This window comes from Saccopteryx bilineata, chromosome 4, assembly GCF_036850765.1.
Source record: "Saccopteryx bilineata isolate mSacBil1 chromosome 4, mSacBil1_pri_phased_curated, whole genome shotgun sequence".
Classification (NCBI taxonomy): Eukaryota; Metazoa; Chordata; class Mammalia; order Chiroptera; family Emballonuridae; genus Saccopteryx; species Saccopteryx bilineata.
Window position 1 is genome coordinate 238,173,943 of NC_089493.1, and position 17,022 is coordinate 238,190,964.

Consider the following 17,022-nt stretch of genomic DNA (forward strand, 5'->3'; position numbering starts at 1 on the left):
CAGAGAATTAAATAGTAGACACCCATATTCAAACTCCGTTTAATTTTTTTCCAACATTTTTCCATACTTGAAGTTTTTCAGAAGTAACAGTGGAAGCGATATGGATGAAACTGAAGCCCTCCTCATTCTATTCCTTGTTTCTACTCGTACTAGTGCTGCCCGCTTCTCTGATTTATTCTTCCTTTCATCTGTATTCTATAACTGTACTATGCTATTTGTACTGGCCTCATGCAGTACTTTTTGGTACGTTTTGTATTTGTTACATGTTTTTCAATTTTCATAGAACTTATTCTGCTACTTGATTTTTGTACTCAACATTTTATAAAATTCTGTTTGTCCATACTGTGGTTTATTTATTTCAACTGGCTTTAATTTTTAAATTAGTGTAAATGTTATGGATCTAACACAATTCATAAATTTTCCTGTTAATGAATATTTTGATGTTTTACTCTTAATTTTCACTAACACAAACAATGCATAAAGAGCATCCTGTGGCCCTGGCCGGTTGGCTCAGTGGTAGAGCATCGGCTTGGCGTGTAGGAATCCCGGGTTCGATTCCCGGCCAGGGCACACAGGAGAAGCGCCCATCTGCATCTCCACCTCTCCCCCTCTCCTCCCTCTCTGTCTCTCTCTTCCCCTCCCGCAGCCAAGGCTTCATTGGAGCAAAGTTTGCCCGGGCACTGAGGATAGCTCCATGGCCTCTGCCTCAGGCACTAGAATGGCTCTGGTTGCAACAGAGCAACGCCCCAGATGGGCAGAGCATCGCCCCCTGGTGGGCGTGCCGGGTGGATCCCGGTCGGGCGCATGCAGGAGTCTGTCTGACTGCCTCCCTGTTTCCAACTTCAGAAAAAAAAAAAAAAAAGTTTCCTGTGAGATAAGTGTGAGAGTTTCTTCTATTATTTATACCTGGAAGCAGAGCAGCAAGATAAAGAAATGTGCACATCCTTAGTTTTGTTAGGTGTTGCTGAGTGTTTTTGCTAATTTATATTCCTGTCAGTATGCAAACGAGCTTTTATCTCCCTACATCTTTACCATATGTACTTGTTATTTTTTGCTATCCTGAAGATAAAGTTTAAATTGTATCCCCATATTACTAGAGAAATTAACCTTCTTTTCCTATATGTATTGGCTCTCCTGGTTTCCACTTCTATAAATTGTATGTTTGCTGTTTCAAGCTGGGGTCATGGATTGACTTTTAGTTCCTTTTACTGAGTGCGAGGAAACCCTTTGCTGTAACTTCTTGTTCCAGACACAGAAGCACAGCCAGTTTCCGGCAGCCTTCTACTCATTGCTGTGTCTGTTGTTTTTTAAGTATTTATGTGTTTTGTTTCTTAATTCAGCACAGCTTTTTTGATTATTTCTTTTTATATTTTTTCTGTCATTGCTATGTGTTTGAGGCAGAGGAAGTGTCTTAAGGTATGAATTCGCTGTTTCCTCTCGACCCTTTGTTTTCACAAAGATGAATAAATAAATTATGTGTAAGTTGATTTGAGATTTTATCTAAATTGCCTTGGGATACAAACACAAACATAAGATCAATATATTTGCATTAAAATGTAAAACTTCTGTATATCAAAAATTATCATAAACAGAACTTAAAATTATTTGCAACAGACTTGGCGGATACTAATTTATTTAATATGTAGAGTGCAGTTATTCAAAGAAAAAGAAAGTCACTGTCTAGACGAAAAATGGGCAAAGACAACTTAATTCACAAAAGAAAAACGAATAGAAAACACGAAATATTAAATCAAGCATTCAAAGAATTATAAATTTAAAAAGCAATTACACTCTTGTCTTTTCCTATCAAATTGACAAATATTGGAAAATAATAAATGCCATTGTTCATGAAGAGATAAGGAAATGAGTATTTATTCTCTGCTGATGAAAGTGTGAATTACTACAACTTTTCTTTTTTTTAAATATTGTTTTTTTTGTTTTTGTTTTTTATTCATTTTAGAGGGGGGGGGAGAGAGAGAGAGAGAGAGAGAGAGAGAGAAGGAGGGGAGGAGCAGGAAGCTTCCACTCCCATGTGTGCCTTGACTGGGCAAGCCCAGGGTTTTGAACCGGCGACCTCAGTATTTCAGGTCGACGCTTTTATCCACTGCGCCACCACAGGTCAGGCACTACAACTTTTCTTGATGACAGTTTGGCATGAGGTAGACTACGCTGTGCTGTACTAAATAGCCACTGGCCACATAGGCTGTTTACATGAAATATTTTCTCAGTCTCATTCACCACATTATAAGTTCAATAGACCCATGTGGCTAATGACTACAAATTGTATGCAGCAGATATAGAGCATTTCCATAATCACAGAATTTTATTACTGGATATCATTCATGAGTAGTTTTGAAATTCTTATATTTCTTTTTTCCCAATAACCTTACTTCTAGGAATGTATTCCAAAGACATATTAGAAATTTAGGAATCTTCACTAAAGCATTGAAAACAATAGTAAAAATTTGGAAATAATCCAAAGTGTACAAAAAGGAACAGTAAATGATTATAAATTCACATAATATAATGTTATAAAGCTTATTAAAATGTTTTTGCATTAGTTAATGTCATGGTAACTTTCTCATTGTATGCTGTTAACTGACCAAACAGGCCATTAATCATTATTTACAACATGATTAGAAATTTGCTTTAAAATATTTTAAAATTTATATTGCAAAGTATGGTCATGTTGTCATTTTCTGCAGTATTTTCTGTCAGACACAAACATGTTTTAGAGTCATGAAAAATGAAAAGTACATTGGTTCAGTCTGTCTGATTTTGAACTTTGTGAAGTAATTAGTATTGAGGCCATTTTATTTTAGGTGATTAGTTTTATTTGGAATTTAGTGTTTGGTATCTTTATATATTTGATTATTATATTGCATATGTATAAATGCTGTATGTTTGTCTATTTGAGTGTGTGTATGTGAAGGCTGGGTAGAAAACAGAATTCAACACAGATGGCTTGCTTGAAAATATTTTTAAAATAAAGGAACTACTAATGGAAGCATGGGTAGGATTAAGGGAGAAAACTAGGAAGGGTTAGTTTCCCAGAAACAAACATAGTGACAAGTCATTACTGTTCCTAGCAATAAAGGGACAGAAGGCAGAAATAGTTACCAGAGCCCAGTATGTGCTGGTATTTTTTTCATGGAACTCTCCAGCAGAAGCATTAATCCTGAAAAGATGTTACAACCACATAAAACACAGCACCAAGCCAGAGAATAGTGGGAAAGAAACACCCAGGTGTCTGTGCTTTTACCCTTGGATCTCCTACTAGAATCTAATGGTAAGTCCATCAGCTCTCCTTAAAATGACCTCAGCTTCCTGAGGTACAGAGCAAAGCAGAAGGGTCAGAGAATAGAATCGGTTGGAGAGGGAGGCAAATGGCAAATAGGAAATAACTATTTGTGTGTGCGTGTGTATTCATTCATATCTACTTGTATGACAAATATATATGCAGTATTGCAGTATGTTAATGGTTGGTATTTTATTTTCATGGGGCATGATATATATATCATTTCTTTGTGGGAGATTTCTGCATTTGTATATACTCACACACACACAAACCTATACACATGCACAAGATATAAGTTCCAATATTTGAGAATACTGCTAAGCTGATTGGAAAAGAATTCTGATCTAGACAGAGGACTTCAAAAGAAAGCTAGGGACTCCCTTCAGGAAAAACTTATTTTAGTCACATGTTCCTTCACACAAATGAAAGCATAGCAAACAGTTTAAACATTCCTTCAGCTGAAATGCTTTAAGAGCAAAAGCTATTTCTTCTGCTTTCTAAATTCTTTTTCATTGCAACGTGTCTAGAAAATATCAGTTATTATAAGAATCAATGAATAAATTATTCTGTCTTAACTAAATATTTTTCCCCTCAACCAGAGTATAACTTAAGATGAATTCAGGTTTTTAGGGAAACCATTTTTAACACAATTAACTGAATGAAAATCATATGATACATACTTTGAAATTGTTCTCATTTTCAACTAGTATTCATTCAGTTATACTAGGGATTGAGAACCATTTTGGCTGAGAGAGCCATGAACGCAACGTATTTTAAAATGTAATTCCGTGAGAGCCATACAATATGTTTAACACTAAATACAAGTAAATGTATGCATTTTATGTAAGACCGACACTTTTAAAGTACAATAAGTCTCTGAATTCTTTTTTATAACGTTATTATGCTGTTGCTAACCAATGATGAATAAAGTACTTTTTACCATTAATGTGACTTCTGGTGCTGCATGGTTTTGCTGATGGCTTTGTAGTCTGGTTGATACGTGATGAGGTTAAGCTTCATACAGGCGTTAAGACTTCCATCCATTAAACGTGATCATAGGTTGGTCTTTACATTCTTTAGATGTGAGAAAGACTGCTCACATGCATACGTAGAGCCAAACATTGTCAGTACAGCAACACTCACATACTGCAGTGTGTGGTATGTGACGGGAAGTGCGTTCCTAGTTTTGACAATCAGCTGGTCCGTGGGTTGAAGTTTTTTCATTTCTCTCCACTTGTGTTTGCTCGCCAACTCTGCTTGCTGTCGTGTAAGTCTTTCCAAATCTTCATTAAGTGACTTGAACTTATTCACCCACATGTCTGAGGCCTCAGGTCAGCAGCTTGTAGGTCAAAATCTCTGACGGAGACATTGGGGATGTAACTGAGGTCCGCGCTGTCCACTGCACACACGTGTGGATGGGTGATGAACTTAAAAAGATGAGCTCACGAAATTCTCCAAAGCGCGCTTTGAATGACTGCAGGAGATTAGATGTGAAGCCCACTAGCTGCTGGAGATCAAGATGTTGAGCAGGGTCACTTGCTGTGCATGCATCTTTAAACTCTCCCAGTTTTTCAAAGTGTAGTAAACGACCTATTTCAATGTCAGAGATGAAGAGTTCCAGCTTGTTTTCAAATGCAAACACTGCTTGTTGAAGGGATAAGATTGTATTTCCAATGCCTTGCATTTTCACATTGAGCTGGTTCAGATGTTCAGTCATATCCACGAGATAGCTTCAGAACTTTAGTAGCCACTCAATGTTAGCTAACTCAGGATCCTCGATGTTTTTCATTTCAAGAAAAGTCCGGATTTCGCTCAGACAAGCTGTGAAACAGTTGAGCACCTTCCCTCTTGACTATCATTTCATAAATGATGACTTTGACTCTTGGAAAGGTTCAACAGTTGTTCTTTCTACTCTTCCATAATGAGATAGTGAAATGAAGAAAACTGAAGAGTTTTCACTGAGCTATAAGCAAGATACTGCTTTTTCTGTCTACCGTGTACCTATGATGAAAAGTTCTCTTAGATGTTTTTTATTTTTTTTTTTTGTTTGTTTGTAGACATAGGGAAGTGGTGGAAGAGAATTATTACATGTGATTTTTTTAAAGATGAGGGAAGAATTGTAATCTAAGTTTCTTTTTGAACAAATATACTTTTATTTTATTTTATTTTGTAATACAAATGTCCTCTGAAATTAGACTAAATAAAGCTATTTCCAAACTTTACCATTTTTCTCAAGCTCTTAAACTGTTGTCAGTTTCTTCAATCTTAGTAGATAATCTTGCTTCCTTCTTCTACTGAGAAGCCAGAGAAGAAGCTCCTGTGTGCTCCACCAGCAATTATTTTCATGTGTTCTACCCTCCACCCTTCTGTCTTGTACTGGCTCGTAGCCGCTCTCCTCACCTGGTTCTTTTTTTGTTTGTTTTTGTTTTGTTTTGTTTTGTATTTTTCTGAAGCTGGAAACAGGGAGGCAGTAAGACAGAATCCCGCATGCGCCCGACTGGGATCCACCCAGCACGCCCACAGGGGGCGATGCTCTGCCCATCCGGGGCGTCGCTCTGTTGCAACCAGAGCCATTCTAGTGCCTGAGGCAGAGGCCACAGAGCCATCCCCAGCGCCCGGGCCATCTTTGCTCCAATGGAGCCTCGGCTGCGGGAGGGGAAGAGAGAGACAGAGAGGAAGGAGAGGGGGAGGGGTGGAGAAGCAGATGGGCGCCTCTCCTGTGTGCCCTGGCCAGGAATCGAACCTGGGACTTCTGCATGCCAGGCCGATGCTCTATCCTGGAGCCAACCGGCCAGGGCCTCACGTGTTTCTTTGATAGTTCATTTTCTCTGGTTAACTCATTGTTATGGACTGCATGTTCATGGCCTTACCCACAAATAGGATGATATTAAGAGGAGGGTCATTTGGGGGTAATTAGGATTAGATGAGCTCATGAGGGTGGAGCCTCCATGATGGGAGAACTGTCCATATAAAAAGAGAGGCTCAGTCTTTGTCTGCCCTGCGAGGATACAGCCTGAAGGTGTTTGTCACAAATCAGGTTCTCACCAAATGCCAGATACCTCCTCATGCCTCCAGAACTGTGAGAAATAAATATGTGTTTCTTTTCAGCCACCTAGTCCATGGTATATTGTTATAGGAGATCCACTTGAGATCCTCATCAACCTGATTCCATTTCTTCTCACCTCCCATGGGCCTTTGATAGATCAATTTCTTCTAGTTTTATAAAATACCTTCCTTCCTTAACAGTCTTTCCTCAGCCACTCCATTCCTATCTTAAACAATAATGGCTGGAGCTTTCATTCAAGTAATCTTCCCCTTCATGTCTTTCCTTTTATATAAAGTAACATATCAGAGAAATCTGTCTTGTAGCGTCAGTTTTTCTCATCAACTGCTCATTTGAAACCATCAAAAAAAGGCTGCTCTTTTACTGTGACCACCTTACTGAAATAAACTCTCAAGTGTCTGGGATGACTGCTTACTACTAGCTTCATGACCTCTTCTCAGTCCTCAGCAGGAGCCTCTGCTGTTGTTTGAAAATTCATAGTACTTTTTTATAGAAAATGTCTTCTCCTTTGCTTTTTGTTTTTCTTCCAGGATACAGCCCTCTGTTGGTTATTGTGGAAGTTATTTATTCCATGTCATACACCACTTAAAAATTTACTTAAAACAGTTTTATTCATGATTCTGTGGGTTCTAGTCAGGCAGCTTTGCTGATTGGGCCTCGGCTCCTTCCTGTGTTTGCAGTCACCTGACAAGTAGGGGAGGGTCATGTGAGACAGCTTAAGTGGCTGGTTTTTAAACCCGGGCTTCTTCACATCGTCATGATCTTAGGGTAGTGTTCTAAAATGATGAAAATAGAAACTTCAAGGTTTCTTGAATCTAGACTTTATAACTTACTGTGGGGAAAACAGCTGTATTAGACTTGCCGCTGGTTTACTGGCTGCAAGCACTTTGCTTGATTAGTATGTGAATACATGGAAGTGGCTCGTGTGTACAGCCTATGTAAGGCTATGGGTGCTTATGCCCTGGGGTGGATGGCAGATGGCTGGCCTGCCACTGTGAGGGGTGCTTATGCTGTTTGTTTACCTGAGAAGCGGTTTCTCCTGACTGTTTGCTTGTCCCCAGTGGGAATGGCCCAACGCTTTCTGTTTCGCAGTTTCTCTACCATCTGTCCGAATTCAATGTGGATCTGCCTGGCCTCGGCCATCGGCATTATGCTTACACAGTACCACATCCGCCACAGTCTATTGGTCAAAGTAAGTACAATTCAAGGTGAGGAAGAAACTCCATGTCTGCATGGGAGGAAAAGAAAACTCACATTTCAAAGGGGCATCCACACTTGCGTAGGAAAAGTGTGGATATTAAACAGTCTCCATAGTTCTTAACTTTTGAAGACTTACTTTGTTTTCTATTTTGACTCTCCATTTCTGTTCTTCGTTCAATGTTTTTTGTTCCCATTTTCTTACCAGTCTTATAAGCTTTTGACCAATAATAATAATTGTAAACACCAGACTCTGAGTGTTCCAAATTAAAACAGTACAAAAGAGGATTCATTATGTTCATTCCTGACCCCACACCTTCACTTTTCTTCCTGATTTTATATCTTGCTCCATGACATTGTCTTAAAATCTGTGCAGTTACGCAGACTTAATTTGGGGGCATCTTTCCTCATCTCCAGGGACCAGTGCTCATGTAATTATGCTGACTATAAATCTTAAACATGTGCCCACTCTCATTTTATATCCCAAGCTGTTATTCAGGGTTCTGTATTCTCTTTACTTGACTATTATTATTGTAATGTTTTTAAGTTTTGAACATTTATTTTTTGAGACAAATAATACTGATTTATTTTGCAAAATGAGAAATGTGGATATGTAAATATACAAAAGAAATTGATTATTATCTTCTGTGTGTTTTTTATTCACTTCATAATGATCACATAGCACTTACTTTATTGTGTTTACTATTGTGAAGATGTCTGTGATGTGAGCTTCTTGATTTGGAGGTTATATGCTGATATATTTGAGTCAAGGTATAGGCTTACTAAAATGCTTAGCAGGTTGGGTTAGTAAAGATAATGATTATACCAGCCCTGGCCAGTTGGCTTAGTGGTCGAGTGTCAGCCCCGCGTATGGAAGTCATGGGTTTGATTCCTGGTCAGGGCACACAGGAGATGTGACCATCTGCTTCTCCACCTCTCCCCACCACTTTCTTCCCCTCCTGCAGCCATGACTCAAATGGTTCAAGCAAAGTTGGCCCTGGGTGCTGAGGATGGCTCCATGGCCTCACCAGGGGCGCTAAAATAGCTTGTTGTTGAGCAATGGAGCAGCAGCCAGACAATCAGAGCATCACAGGAGGCTTGCCAAGTGGATCCTGATCAGGGTGCAGGCGGGAGTCTGTCTCTCTGTCCCAGCCTTTCACTTAATAGGAAAAATAATAATAATGATTATACCAAAGATATTATTCACATAGTTTAGTACAACTCAGCTGGGTTCATAATTAAATGAAAAGAGGATGGTTTTGGATGAGAGGTAGCAGCACTGCCTTCTGTTAATTGGCAAATTTTATATGTGCCAGTTAAAATTTTGTTTACTTACCTTGAGGCTAAATCTGATATACCACTACTAACTTACTTCTTTTCAGAAGGTATCCCTTTTTCAATTTATCTGTTTCACAGTAAAAGCTTTTATTTTTAAAACAATCACTTTTCTTTGTTGTAAAGTACCATTTCACTGGGTTTACCTAGAGACACCAAGTCCAAATGAACTTTTAAGGAGTTTTATTAAAAGGAGGAAATGTAATATGCTGGCCGCATATGGCTAACACGGGGCATAGCTGACCCAAATCGTTTGTGCTGCACAAAGCACCTGAGGCAGGTTATATACCTTTGGTCACACACAGGTTGGGAAAAGGGGAAGGGGGAGTGATGACACAATTCATTAGCAAGCTTATAACACTTGTCTATAAGATTTATAAAAATATTCCTATATATCAAAACTTACAAGGATACACAATAGCAAAAATGTTGCTTTTTTTTTTTTAATGTTGCTTTTCATAAAAGACATTTCCAAATTTTTCAGTGTTTATTTGCTATTCCTTTGTCTAGAGGTATATGCATTAACTATGCTTTCAGGATGGGGCAGGGAGCGTACATGGTACCAGAGAATAAGCTTTTGCAAATGGTCCATTAAAGAAGAAAGAAGAGAAAGGAAAGTGGCTTGCCTTATCTCTCCCTAGCCCCCCACACCTGGCTAGGTGTTTACCGTTTCCCACAGAGGTGGGGGAGGGGGGACCTAAGTCTCCCCAGCACAGAATCTCTTTACAATACAATACTGTTGTCTATCCTGAGTTGGTGCAAATCACACACAAGTATAAAAATCGTATTTACAAAATCTCTCTGTATGCCTAGCCTAAATTATAAAATGCCCTGTAAGCTTCCTGGTAAAAAGCGGTTTCCTACACAATATGTCTTTGTAAGCCAGAAAACTCCCACATCCCTTTACTTTCACTCTCTACAGAAAGGAAAGGACAAGAAACCTGACTTTAAAACATCAATATTACTTTTTCAATTCTTTGGTACCTTACCACATTTTCTTATAAAATGATTTCCAGAAAGCCTTTCTAAAGGCTGCTTTCTTTGACAGCTATGTGGTGTTATTTGTGATGACACTACATCAGCAGTGTGCCTAGAACTTGATATTGGAGAGGTTTGTTCAACAAGAGACAAGTTTGTCTTGATAGGAAATTGGGTGAATATAGAAGTGTGGATGAAGATAAACGCTAACTATAATTTCCTCGTAAGTATGAAGTTGTTTCTTTGTTTTCCACTCTTTTGCCAAAACGGAAAAGGAAAAAAATTCAATAAGGGTAAATGGCTAGAAAAGTCTGAGAATATGATGAATAATGAAATAAAGAGAAACTCAGTATGTCTTATTTGACAGACTTAAAACAACAAAGCAAGGGCATCAGAAGCCAACACTCACTTTGCATACTGAAATCCCTGGTTCTCACAGTGCTGAACAGGTGGAGTGAAATCACCTGTCATTAGAGTAGTGATAATGGAGTCTCAATGCGTTTTCTGACTTCAGTTTTATCTTTGTTTTTAAAGTAATCTCCTTCCTCCCTCTCTCCCTCCCCCCCACTCCCCCCCCCCACCTCTCTCTCTATCTTTCTATCTTTCTTTCTTCTGCTTGGTCAATAAGTTTTGTTTCTTTGAACAATCTTCATAGAAAAATTGTGGTTTGATTGATTAGCTCTCAGCAGTCCATTCCTGAGCTCTGAGGAAGCTTGTGTTCTGAGCTGCCTAGTCTTTCTTCTGGGCAGGAGACATTTTGGGATGGTCCGGCGTCATCTTTAAACTTCTTCCTTAGGTTATTTCTCATAGACTGGATTGTCTCGTACGGCAGCATGAGCTTTCTTATTGCATCTCCTCCATGTCTGGAGTTATGCTTGTTCTACAAGAGAGTTGTCTCTTATAAATATCTTCATCTTCTAGTAGGTAGCACATATAATCTGCCACATCTGACCCATGATGTGCTTCCGATGTACTTCTGCGTTGAATTCCTTGCTTTCTAAATCATAACCAGGAAATTGTTTGGCACACTGAGGGACAAGTTTCCCTTCACAGCTCCCTTCAGGGACCCAAAAACTTGATTTCCAGTGTAGTACCAGCAAGCCTTGCATCCAGATAGCAGGGAATGCACCAGGTTGACCGTCAGTACTTTCCACATTGTATTATATTTTCAGCCAGCTCCACTTGGCCTTCACAGATCTTGTCCACACCAAACCGGCTGAGCAGCCTGCAGGCCTAAGCAGGCCAGCACTGTGAGCTGCAGCATACTTTGTCAGGCCAGCCTTCACACCATACTTCTGGTTCATGAGCATAAGATGCACAAACTCTAATCTCCTTCTAGATGGGTGTAAGCAACCTGACTAGCTCTGTCGGTTACACAAACTGTCATCGTGCATTTGGCTGTGTTGTACTTATTTATGTCCTGGATTACCTAGCGTTTCCAGGCATGGTAATCAGTTTTACCCTCTTGTTATCTTCTAAATGTCACTTAGTATGTCTTGAAATAGGCCTTATTTTTGACAACTTTAACAGACCCTGTTCTACGGAAGAGAGACCTGCTCCATGGCTTACCACAGACCTTCAAAGAACATTTTGTTTTAAACATCTCTGTAGATGTTAATGTGGAGGTATGATATTTGTGTCCACAGAAATAATGTCCGACTTAATCTAGTTCTAGGAAAAAGTTGCTCTTGTGTTTGTGTGATAGCTACGTGGGTCTTGAGTCTTATGAAGACATGGTATGGGTATACATGAAATCATGTATACATGATTTTATAAGCTCACTGGTTCTCACTCAGCAATTCAGCATTTTTATCAAAGCAACATCTGCTAGCCCCTTTGCTGTCATCACAGGGGTGTCATCATTTCCATTTATAAGTTTTTGCTATTTAAGGCTTCTTATGACTGTGCTGTATATTAGTTTCTTTTGTCGTAAAATTTAAATATCAGTTCTTGGCAGCAAATAATTTTTCTTTTTCTTTAAAGATTGACTTTTCGAGAAATTAAAAGTGGTTAAGGTATTTGAGAGGCAGATTCTTGACTTCTCCTTTTTTTAACAACAGTTGAAGGGAGCATATATTCATCCCTTCACTTTTGCAAACTTAACTAAACACCCTTTATGTGATGGCTTCTTGATGAACTCTGGTGCTGGTGCTGTAGTGATGACTAAGATAAGTCTGCCTTCAAGGAGCTCCCGGTCAGCCAGAGGGGCCTGGAAAGTGAACAGGTCCTTATAGTCACAGAGACAGGGGACAATATAAGCATGGACAGAGAACTAGGAAGCACTAGGGCAGGATCAGCACATCATGTTTTGGGGAAAACAAGACATGATAATATGGTAATTTAAAATGAAATGGGATCATAAGCAAAACAATATTTCTGTTTTGTTTTGTTTTGTTTTGTTTTGTTTCTTTTATTTTTCTGAAGCTGGAAACGGGGAGAGACAGCCAGACAGACTCCCGCATGCGTCCGACCGGGATCCACCCAGCACGCCCACCAGGGGCAATGCTCTGCCCCTCCGGGGCGTCGCTCTGCCGTGACCAGAGCCACTCTAGCGTCTGGGGCAGAGGCCAAGGAGCCATCCCCAGCGTCCGGGCCATCTTTGCTCCAATGGAGCCTTGGCTGAGGGAGGGGAAGAGAGAGACAGAGAGGAAGGAGGGGAGGGGGGTGGAGAAGCAGATGGGTGCTTCTCCTATGTGCCCTGGCCGGGAATCGAACCCGGGTCCCCCCCGCACACCAGGCCGACGCTCTACCACTGAGCCAACCGGCCAGGACCAAAACAATATTTTTAAGCAGAAATATGGTGGGGGTTTTTATTGTAAATGAAGCCACCTCTTTGCTTTGTCACATTACATCTGTCATCTACCTTCTGTGGCTTTGGGAGTTCCTGAATGGAAGGGAGTATTTGCATTTCTTTCACTCCTCTTGGAGGACTGGGCCACATACAGTACGAGGATCACCATGAGTGAACAAATAAACACACTGTGAGCTGAATTTTATTGAATTTTATTGCAGTGACATTGTTAATAAAAGCATATAGGTTTCAAGTATACAATTCTGTAATGCATGACCTGTATCTTGTATTGTGTATGCATCATCTGAAGCCGTCTCTTTCCTTACCCTTTATCTCCCCTTTCCTCTTGTAATCCCCATACTGTTGTCTGTGTTTCATGACTTTTCTTAATCTCTTCACCTTTTTCACCCACTTCTCTAAACCCCACCCTTCTGAGAGCTGTCAGTCTGATTTTTGCATCTGTGAGTCTGTTTCTATTTTGTTTTTAGATTCCACATATAAGTGAAATCATATTATTTATTTTTCTCTGACTGGCTTATTTCACTTAGCATAATGCTCTCCAGGTCCATCCATGCTGTTGCAAAAGGTAAGATTTCCTTCTTTTTTTTTTTATGGCCAAGTAGCATTCCATTGTGTCTGTGTACCACAGCTTTTTTATCCACTCATCTACGGTGGGCACTTGGTTGCTTCCTAATCTTGGCTATTGTAAATAATGCTGCAGTGAACTTAGGGGTGAATATATTCTTTCAAATTAGTGTTTCATGTTTCTTCAGATATATTCCAGAAAAGGAATTGCTGGGGCATGAGGCAGTTCCATTTTTAATTATTCAAGGAACCTCCACAGTTTTCCACAGAGGCTGTACCAGTCTGCATTCCCACCAGCAGTGCAGGAGAGTTCCCTTTTCTCCACATCCTCACCAGCACTTTTTGTTCGTTGATTTAATAATGGTAGCTATTCTGACAGGTATGAGATACTATCTTATTTTCTTTTAATTTGCATTTCTCTTATGAATAGTGACATTGAGCATCTTTTCTTATGTCTGTTGGGCATCTGTATGTCCTCTTTTGAGAAATATCTATTCATTTCCTTTATCCATTTTTAATTGGATTGTTTTATATTTAGCATTCAGTTATATGAGTTCTTTATAAATTTTGGATATTAACCCTTTATCAGATATATCTCTGGCAAAATATATTCTTCCATTCAGTGAGTTGTCTTTTCATTTTGTTGATGGTTTCCTTTATTGTGCAAAAACTTCTTAGTTTGATATAGTCCCATCTGCTTATTTTTTCTTTTATTTTCTTTGGCTGAGGAGATATATTAGAAAAAAATATGGGAATGCCCTTTTCTAGGTGTTCTTTTCTCTCAATTTAAGGCCTTCCCCCTCTATTTAAGGCCTGAGTTGTAGTAAGTGTGTATGGTACTCTATGTATAGGTACTTGATTTTTCGTAGTGATCACTTAATAAGGCATACAAATATCTAGTCATTGTTGTATACCTGAAACTAATCTAGAAAATACTGATAATAATGACCTAGCATTTTATTAAGACAACCATGAAAAATAATTTTAACAATGCTACATTTTTCTAAAAATACTTAAAAATTTATTTCTTTTGGAATTGGCTTCAGAGTAATTTTTCAACTAACATAAATGGGTCTTATTTCTTTGTAGTCAAATAATTTTTCACCAAGTTTGACCACCTACCACATCTACCAGATTTCACTGTTAATGAGTGATTTTATGAAAACTAAATTACTTATATAGGTTGATAATCACCTGAGATTGGAAATGTTCTTGAGTTCTGAAAGCAGTTTTTTAAATGAATTCCCAACTTTGATTTGACCAAGATCAGTATTTGTAAAATAAGTTTGCTTCGAAATTGTGCTGTAAAAAAATCACATTACTTTATGGTCTTATATAATATTGCATAAATTTGGTCATATCTTGGTTCTCTACCACAATTGTAGAAATAAGATAAAACACACACACACACACACACATGCACACACACACACACGCACACACGCACACACACACGCATCTTCCAAAGACTAACTTAAAAGAGAAACAAGCCAACTTTCTTTTGCTCTTAGTTATATAATGAAAGAGCAATATTCCATCAAACTATTTTTAGAGAGCAGGGAGGAAAGTGATCAGTTTATAACTACGTAGATTTAGATGATAGTTTTTTCTCTTTTATTACTTGGAGGGGCTTTTGTGTTACTAATGTTAGCTTTCTGGAAATCTTTCCTAAGTAAGGAACTAGATGTGTGAGAAAGATTAATTATGTTTTATCCAGCTATTATATCACCTTGTGAGTTTTTGGCTTAGAACTTGTTTCCTCACTCTGTTTTCTGGCTTTGTTTATGCAGCCAGGAATTCAAAAAGTGGAAACTACATTCTTGCTTTCATGAAGATTCTAAATAAATCTTAAAGTTGGCTTTCAGCCACTTTGGCAAAGAGCCTTCTTAGTGATGAACTAACTCCTTTTGTTTGTTTATCTTACTTGTTGGACAACTGTGGTGAATTAATTGGCTCAGAGTTTTGACATTTCCCATTTAAGTACTAACCAGGGTGAACCCTGCTTAGCTTTCAAGATCAGATGAGATCGGGCAGTTTTCAAGGTGGTATGGCCTTAGACAAGTTTAGACATTTTCTCTCTGTCTTAGAAAATCATAATTTGGTGCCAGAATATGCTAAAATAATCTTTGCTGATTTGGTATTACTCTTAATTAAATGAAGTTTTATTACTCTCAAAGCATAAAGGCCATTATATTATTGTTATACCTTAATCAGGAATTGAGAAACCATTTTACCTTTATTCTCCTTCAAATTCAAATTATTTTAAGAGTTTTTTTCACATAGTATGCAGAATAATTCTAGTTCTGTTACTGTGCATATCTGTTATCACAAATGCCAAAATATTTCAGACTTATTTCATAATTGCATTCAGAGAGACAAATGACTTTGATTTTTATTATACTCAGTGCTATCCTATTACCATTTTGATTAACAACCAGATTTTTAGCAGGTGTGCAGAAACATTGTAAAAGTTAAATATGGACTATCTGTCGGCCTTTTAAGTTTCTTTGACCTGAATAAAGAGTGATGTCATTGACCATATTAGATTCTCTGCTGTGGAATATTTCTGTATGTTTCTTTCAATCTTGAAAACATGAGATTTATAGCCAGATAAAATTTCTGAGGAGATACAACTTAATACAAAATGCATAATATATATTTAAATAATTATCAAGTAATTTAATTTTTACTCACATGAAATTACTAAGGCTTTGGGATAAACAACATATATCTTATCTTATAAAGTAGGTAATGTTTACTAAACTATGTTTCATAGAAATAAGATTAATTGAAATGCAATGATTAGTTTCCTTAGATTTGATAGATATTTATTTGCAAAACATGACCTTGTCATATATGTGCTTTTTTTCTAAATGTTTTATTTTTATGTTATGTCACTGTAAGAAGTATAATCCAATAAATATTCAATAACAACTATGAATGTGTCAGACATTACAAGACAAAGCTTCTATAAGTGTGCAGCTTACATCTTTAGGGGGAGGATATATAAAAAGGTAAGCAAAAAAGTTCAGAGATACTTGTAAGTTGATGTTTCTAAAAAGGAAAAAAGTAAAGTGATGATGTCCTTAGGCCCAGAAGAAGTTTACACAGCTCCCACTGTGGCTCCATTTTGGCACTGTGCCCCAGTGGAGGAGTTTGGAATGTCTGTCCATGAGTAGTTTATACCTGCCCCTTTAAGGTCTCTAGGAGTTCAGATTCTCTGCCTCAGCAGCCCTGAGCCCACTTCCATGGCCTACCCACACCTTTTACCCATCCTCTCAAGAGTAGACCATCTGAAAGGTGGCTAAGAGGTGGCTGTTAGTAGGGTATATGGATACAATTTGGATGTGCAGGATGGGATGTCTACAGACACCTATGTGCTGGGCTTCTTGAGGAATATGATGGAATTGTGAGTGGGGAGGAATGGGAGCAGGTTTAGGGTGTAAGGCCTGGAGCAGACTTTTATTTATTGCCACTCTCAAGTGCTATAAATAAACTCTTGAGAAATGACTACTTGATTTTCTAGGTTGTTAGGGAGTTAGATTTGTTAATGTAATGGGGTAGAATATGTTATATTTAACAGTTTGTTGACTTGATATATAACTTTTACATATTTAGACATGGAATATTGGGCCTTATAAGAATTAATGACATAATATAGAAATAAAGTGCTACCTTTTGAATTCCATTTTAGATGGAATGGTCAGATAAAACAGTATCTGTTTTGAGGAGAGACAATTTGAGACAAAGACCTGGTGCGTGAAAATGGGTCAC

At 38.3% G+C, this 17,022-nt stretch overlaps 1 protein-coding gene and 1 pseudogene across 5 annotated transcripts in view; one reads left to right on the forward strand and one right to left on the reverse strand.

Annotated features, from left to right (window-relative positions):
* Positions 1 to 17,022, forward strand: part of FER (FER tyrosine kinase) — a 503,761-nt gene that overhangs the window by 304,413 nt on the left and 182,326 nt on the right. The window lies entirely within an intron of this gene.
* Positions 10,548 to 11,475, reverse strand: LOC136334046 (large ribosomal subunit protein uL18 pseudogene; annotated as a pseudogene).